Genomic DNA, 6,730 nt, shown 5'->3' on the forward strand with positions numbered 1-6,730 from the left:
ATCTTGTGGAAAATAAAGCATTTTTTCTTGTTGGAAAAATTTCATACCTCCTTCGTCTGAAATATTTTGTGCGTCTCCTGGACCTTGATCTCCCATATGGAATTCTTGGCTATCTCAATCTCTTGAATCCTTTCCGTCGCCTAGGTGTGTGGTAGGAACATCCTTATCCAGTGATCAGATTGGATCTACTGCATGCTCTATAAAGCGGTGGATTGTGTTGGATAATTTATTTTAGGGCAGAGCGCTTTATACAAATATCCTCCAATGCAACGAAAATAGCTTGCCTGATATAGGCAACTTGTGGGATTGTTATCGTCTGAAACTTTTCTTCAATGATAGTCATGGTTCGGCTTGCCAACAACTTTGGAAGGGAGGAGACAAAGGCTTGCTTTAGGTTGATTTTTCTACCGATCTCAAAGTATATCTTTTCCATTTTTTGAAAATACTTGGCAATATCATTTCTGTCGAATGACTCACACTACATCTCGAAGAGTTGCGTTCGCATCTTTTCTTGTCTCTGACCAGTATCTCCACAAATAACTTCATGTAGGATTTTGACATTGAAGGCAAAGTCCTGGAAAGTAAGAAAAGTATTTTTTTCTTGAATCCCAAGTGAGTTCCACCAATCTCTGAGGATTCTTAAGAATGGAAAAGTGAGTTCTGACAGGATGATCTACTTTGCTCGTTCCACCGAATTTTTTGTCACCATCCAAGTATAGAAGTCTTGAATCCTTTGAGGTAATTTTGAAACCTTGACGTCATCTAAGGTAAAACTGTGGAAGCCAGCTCCAACTGGTTTTGACGCTATGGATTCATGTCTTCTTTCTGGGATTGGTTCATCTGTCATTCCTTTCTGATCCTCATCTACCTCAGATATTTCTGGGTCTCTTGGTTGCTTCACTAATATTGGGGGATAGTCTTCCGTGGAAGAGTTTGTTGTGGATTCATTACTTGATTGAGAGTTATCCTCCATTGTATCATCGTCTGATAAATTTAGAGATTCCGACCATGATCCCCTTCTAACATATTTATTGGTTGGGAGACATAGATTTCTACAAAGAACAAAGTAAGAGACTCAAAGACAGCAAACTTAATTATAGGAACAAAAATTTTAAAGGGATGGCTTTGCAACCCGTGAGGGATGGATTGGCATGGTTTCAACAACCCCTTAAGGATGACTTGCCAAATAGCGGCTATCTTTGACAACCCGTGAGGGATGGTGTGCCAAGATACATAAACAATTAATTTTTTATAGTCGCAAAAGTTCTCCTACAAAGGGGATGGCTTCACATCCCTTTAGGGATGGCTTGCCAAGCTACACAACTAAGAAATTGTTTGTACTATAAGCAACTTTAGATGTTATAACTCAGAAAACTTTCGTACTACAACAAGCTACCTTTCTTAGAGTATTCTTACTCTATTTTCATACATGGATCGGCCTTTCCATCCATTCGAAAGAAAGAACAAGAGGAAAATTTAGAAGGAACTCATATGTAATATATCACAAAGATTTACTAAGTTTACAAGATGATCTTACAACTACTACATGACATATTTTATATAGGGCTAGGAGGTTATTACAAGACAAACTTATCTAACAAAATAAATCTATCTTACATGGCCAACTTATCTATAAGTGAGTCTCATTTGACATGTGAAGGACCTTAGGCAAAGTGACTAATACATACTAACAAGCTTCTAAAAATATGTGAAATATACATGGTAAAGCATGTAGAAGTATGTGGGGTCATGTGAAATCATGTGAAAGTAGGGTGATCCATGTGATAGAGCATTTGGAGGCAAATTGGGGTCTGGATAGTATGGAAATATGTAGAATTTTGTCTCGGTATGGGTAGATGATTTCTTTAGGGTTATTTGGTAGGCAATGTGGGATTAAGGTGAGATTAGGAGGGATTTAGATGATTATCTTGCATTGATTTTTCGACTTTGTATTCTAGGCATCTTTTCAAAGATCTTGTGTAGTAACGCCCGGAGCTTGACGATCTTACTTCGTTGTGTTCTTTCTCCTTTGGATTGAGAGATGTAATATGTAACCTTAATCTGGATATATCTTGAATATTTTTTCCTCGGATGACTTTGTATGGGATCTGGTATTCCTTTGCTGCTTCTCGGACCCTTTTCCAGTGAGGATGAGTACTTGTATAATTCCAACTCGCCCAATCTTTTGGCCATATTTCTCTCGGGATGCACCTATTTTGCTGGAAGATAATTCTTTATGCTTCACTATATTCTTCTTCCGTGGATAAAATAGACATGGAAAATTTCCACCAGCATGATACTTCTTCTTGCGCCTGGACCTTTTCATTAATAATCTTCACTGGCATATGGAATATGAATACCTTTTCCTTGTAGGAATCGTTGAACCATAATAGAAATATTTTAAGGGCAGTTTCAATGTTGTCAAAACCCTTGAAGACGTTGCACTTGAATTCCATGAAAATATAATACTGATGTCATAATTACTAAAAAAACGTAAAAGTTTGAGTGAATAATCCTTGGCTTGTGCTATGAATATATAGCGGAATGGATATTCTGTATTGACCCCGTAGGGCTTAAGAATATATCCTATATATTGCCGGAAAACTTGGAGCTCATAATAAGTTCTTCTTTCCATTATAAGTGATTGATCGAAGGGATCCATGAGGTTGAACAACTCTGGTGGATGATCTGCTGGCTTCAATGAACTTGTTCTTGATTTGAAAACATGAAGATGTGGCAGGTTAGCTTTTGGTTTGACTTCAACCTCTTTGGGGAAACTTTTTTTGAGAATTCTTCTAGTCGAGACAGAAAATTTACGAGAATATTATCCTTTCCTTTCAAGTGCTTGACTTGAAACTTGTATGGACAAGACTATTGGGCCCATCTGAGAATTTGAAGATTGAGAATAATTTTTTCATTTATCTAGAACATCTTTGGGAAGCCCTTCATATCCATTTCTATCAGAAATTCTGTATGAATTAAGAAAAAACTGAATTTCTTTATTCTATTCATTACTACAAGAATTTCCTTGAAAGTGGAGTGATAATGTTGCTCGGCATCTTTGAATTTTTTACTGGCATATCCACATATATTCCTCTGGACATCTTTTTCTACAAATAGAACAACACTCCAATATTCATTGCTAGCATCAGTTTGTAGTATTTTCTTATCTTCTGAAGAGATGTAGAGAGACTAGACATCTTTAGATATCTCCTTTATTTTATAAACTACTTCATCTTGTTCTTTTCCCATGACGGAGTATTTTTCTGAGCATCTTTATGAGAGGAGAAATGTATGTAGAAATATTTGGTATGAAATCTCTTACATAATTCACTACACCCAAGAACTACCAGATCTGCTTTGTTGTGAGGCTGGTATTTGAAAATTTGAGCAGTTCCTGACTTATATGTGGTCCTGGACTGTATGCACCTTGGTGACATGTTCCTCCAATATATCACTGAATTTTCCTCTTGTTTGCTTAGCTTTTTTGTTGACACAAAATGCTTCACACGCCCACTGTGAATTTGATGGCTATATTATATCAAATTCCAAGAGTTCTTCGCGTTCTTTATTTGCAAGATGAAGATGATTAGGATACATACCTAAATGACTAGATTTTGTGGGATTGTGTCACGCCCCAAACCATGGCCTGGGCGTAACATGTCATTCGGTGCCTGACTGCATGTGACCGAGCGAACCAACTGTATGGTTGGATCAACATGTGGTATAACTATAAGCTAGATATAAATATACAACATGATGATCTACTAAAGAGTCTGACTGAAATATCATAGATGCGGAAAATAGTGAAAAGCCTGCAAGTGTAAATGAGTAGCCGACAAGATAACACATAAAAGCCTCCTAACATCTGACTGGATGAACTATAGTCTAAGAAGCACCTAAGAATACTAAAATGCTAACTGTTTACCGGGACAAGGTCCCCGGCATACCTTACTAACTAAAATACTATAAAGACTAGAGATCGGAAATGTCACGCCCAAAACCTGGGGAGGTATGGCTGGCACCCGGTGCCGTATTGGCCCGAGCGAACCATTATGTAACTCATTCTTTCTGTGACCATCATGGGCCTACATATCCAGAACTCATAGTGCTCAATTGTAAGTGGGCAAACACTGTATCACTGAACCATTTCTCTTAAAAGATGAATACATATGGGCCGTCAAGACATCTGACATACTATACAAAATGAACCACTATCTACAAAACCTCTAAGATTATTTGACATCAAATGTGGCAGGGTACCAGACTACCTATAAGTCTGTAACAAAATTTTGACACGATAACTCATAGACTCGGTTGCACTCCGAATGAGATGGAGTCTTACCGATCCTTCACTGAATGCCAATCTCGTCTACTATAAGTGCTCGTCAAACTGATTATCTATACCTACAGGCATGAATGCAGCGTTCCCAATAAAAGGACGTCTGTACATGTACTGAGTATGTAAGGCAAAACTAAAACATAACAATAAGTCAATATTAATTAAAGACGTATAAGAATCAACCTGAATCTCTGAAATGACATCGTATATGCATACATAATATACTTACATATATACAATGCTTCTCTTTGAGACTATTATCTATGTCTTATGATGCATGATTGCCCAACTGATCAGTGGTAACTGCCCGACCGCCCGTTGCACGATGGTAAATGTATGACTGCCCAACCGGTGGTAAATAATGATACATAACTTCCCAACCAATGGTAACTGCCCAACCGGCCATAGCATGGTGGCAAATGAATATGCATGACTGCTCAACCGGTCGTAGCATGGTAGTAAATATATAACTGCCCAACCGGTCGTAGCACAGTAGTAAATGCATGACTGCCCGACCGGCCGTAGCTCGGTGTTAAATATATAACTGCCCAGCCGGCCATAGCTCGATGGTAAATGCATGACTGCCCGACTGGCCGTAGGTCGGTGGAAAATGCATATGCATGAAGATGCATGTATTACTGTATTAAGAACAATAACATCTTTATCTGAAGAAAATCATTGTTGGTTCCGAAGTTATTTTTTTTTTGCTTTACCTTAGTAAGTAAACACAAACATAGGAGAGTTCGGCACATCCACATGCATATATTATCTAGAGAACTCATGAGACAAAAAAGGACATAAGAATTCAGTGATTGACAAATTTTGGATCTCTCATACCCTTTTTTTTTCAAAAGTCCCTTTAACACCTTAGAAATGTAATGTATTCTCAAATAACGCAAATCACAATAAGGTAACAACACAGGAGCATTTCCTAGCCATAAATTCTCCTTGACCATCCATTTACCAATCAATGTGAATTATACATGACACATTCTCCAAAAGGCAACTATCTCAAAAACGAAATTCTCCAAACCTTAAATGACATAAATGTCACTGGTTTTGTTAACGCTACTTCTTGACTTGACTCTCAAAATTTCCTTAGCTGAAATTTGACCTGCTTTGAGTAATATATTTGAATGCACTACATTTTATATTACTATTTCATATTCACCAATTAAAAATTTCATCTCTTTTATTCAAGTAACAACATACTATTCAATGTTAAGCTAGTGCCTTATAATGGGAAAACTCTTAACAGCTAGTTCAATGTTGGATTGATTCTCTAACTGATCAACTCACCAATCAACCAGCTACACCTTAATAGAGACTTAGGAACAAATTTAGACATGCCTGAATATCATTTTACAGAAATAAATAATATAGAAATTCTTAACTGCTAAGAGTAGAATAACTTATGGAATAACATTACATTTACGTATCGTTACTTGGATCATGCCAAAAGAAAGAAACATTAGTATTAACATACCTGATCTGATTCTCTTGAAATCCATCTAATATACGTCAATTGCGACAAAACACGGAACAAGTTGTATGAAAAGCTTAACGAAATCATGTTGCTCAAAGAAAATCTTGGCCGAAACCTTTCCATCCCCAAAATAACGTTTCTTATGTGATTTGGATAAGAAACTCTTGGATAACGTTTCTTGGCCAAAGAAGAACTCTTGGATAACGTTTCCATCCCCAAGAAAATCTTGGCCGAAAGTGATTTAGATATGTTTCTTATGTGCTGGTTGAAGCTCCCTTATGATTTGAATAACATTCCTTATGTGCTTGGTGTCACATAAATCGTGTAAATGTGCCACCTCCTAATTACATTTAAGAGTCATCAGAGGGGTAAAGGGGGTTGCTGCCACATTAAACTTTATCCCAAAGATTTTAATTAATTAGGTAATTTTCCACCAAAAATTATTAATTACCACAACTATCCACATAATTAAGAATGGTCTCAACTTACTTCAAATACTACTTACTTTTAACACACTTTGTATAACTTACTATTATGGTCATGTGGTACCATATAAAATAAATATATACACTATTATTTCATTAAAATATCCATGTAAAAATAAATCTATTTTCTCAACTTCTAATTTTCCTAATCTCATATAAAGAGTAAAATTTTCGTACGCTTAATTCTTAAAATGGTTAAAAAAAAAAGATAACCGTATTTTGTTGTGAAAAAAATAATTCATATCTTTACAATAAAGAAAATCTCATAAATTTTTCTCATATTATGTGTATAATTTAAAATATATTCGAAAGTAGTAATATTAATAACTATATAAAATCATATTTTTCAAACCATTTTTTTACAAAAATGTTCCACTCAAAATACCATATTATATATATATATATATATATATATAT

The 6,730-nt window shown here is 35.9% G+C and overlaps 1 long non-coding RNA gene across 3 annotated transcripts; it reads right to left on the bottom strand.

The window, feature by feature from the left end:
* Window positions 1-1,528: 1,528 nt before the first annotated feature.
* On the bottom strand, window positions 1,529-6,155 carry LOC107800757 (uncharacterized). Of its 3 annotated transcripts, XR_001651483.2 has the most exons (3): window positions 5,829-6,155; window positions 3,603-3,701; window positions 1,529-3,516 (listed from the first exon to the last, which is right to left on the bottom strand). It is a non-coding gene; the product is annotated as an uncharacterized LOC107800757 (long non-coding RNA). The 3 variants fall into 3 exon arrangements; XR_001651482.2 differs by having other exon boundaries at window positions 1,529-3,701; XR_012710345.1 differs by lacking the exons at window positions 1,529-3,516; window positions 3,603-3,701 and adding an exon at window positions 4,096-4,980.
* Between the last annotated feature and the right edge of the window lie 575 nt (window positions 6,156-6,730).

Source organism: Nicotiana tabacum, chromosome 6, assembly GCF_000715075.1.
Source record: "Nicotiana tabacum cultivar K326 chromosome 6, ASM71507v2, whole genome shotgun sequence".
NCBI lineage: Eukaryota > Viridiplantae > Streptophyta > Magnoliopsida > Solanales > Solanaceae > Nicotiana > Nicotiana tabacum.